The sequence below is a fragment of the Amphimedon queenslandica genome, unplaced genomic scaffold (assembly GCF_000090795.2).
Source record: "Amphimedon queenslandica unplaced genomic scaffold, v1.1 AMPQUscaffold_13226, whole genome shotgun sequence".
NCBI lineage: Eukaryota > Metazoa > Porifera > Demospongiae > Haplosclerida > Niphatidae > Amphimedon > Amphimedon queenslandica.
Genome location: NW_003546538.1, coordinates 34,983 through 35,877, shown reverse-complemented (window position 1 = coordinate 35,877; position 895 = coordinate 34,983).

The window sequence follows — 895 nt, the reverse complement described above, 5'->3', positions numbered from 1 at the left end:
AATTTATAGTGCTACGCCTAATCACGTGACATGCGTATTAGCAATGTCTGCATCAATGTTTTGGCAGCAACTGCTTCTCCTTTTCTTCTTCAATGTGGCAAGGACCCAGAGCTCCTACCTTAACTGTAGCATAGACACAAGATATCCTCTTCGTTTCGTTGGATTCTTTCCCTGTCTCAACCAATGGGATGAAGAAGGAGACTGTGATAGGCTAACCCTCACTGCAGTGAAAAGAGCTATAGCAGAAATCAACCAAGACACCAACATATTGAGATGCTTTAAAATAGAAATGCTCCCCATTACTGTTAAGGATCCAGTGCAGGTAAAACTAGGTCACTATAATAAATATTGATTCAGAATAACGATACTCAATTAAAGTTTTGATGCATGTTCCTTAATTATAGAACCCAACTGAATTAATTGAGTTTCTATATAATGAGCACAACGATCTACCTATTCATGGTGTTATTGGACCGTACCATCCCGAAAGTGCTAAAATGTTTGCTTATATTTTTGGACGTTATCTGAGCACACTACAGGTATTGAAAAGTTATCAAAACAATCTAACTGTTTACACTTAAAATTTAGATTTCTTATTCAGTGACTAGTGAACTTATACTTGATAACAATGAAAGATATCCTTATTTTCACACTACAATTCCAAATGATGAGTATTTTAGTGTTGCTATAAGTAAGCTACTAGATCACTTTGATTGGCAGAAAGTGGCCATTATATCAAAATTTGATGAAGAAAGTGTATTGGTAAGACTCACCATCTCTTACTTTCTTATTTCAAATATTTGATACCATAGGCCTCACAATCAATATTTAAAAAACTTAAGTTTGACAAAAAGCGAGTTCATCTTTTTGATTCTTTTATAAATTCTGCTGAAAG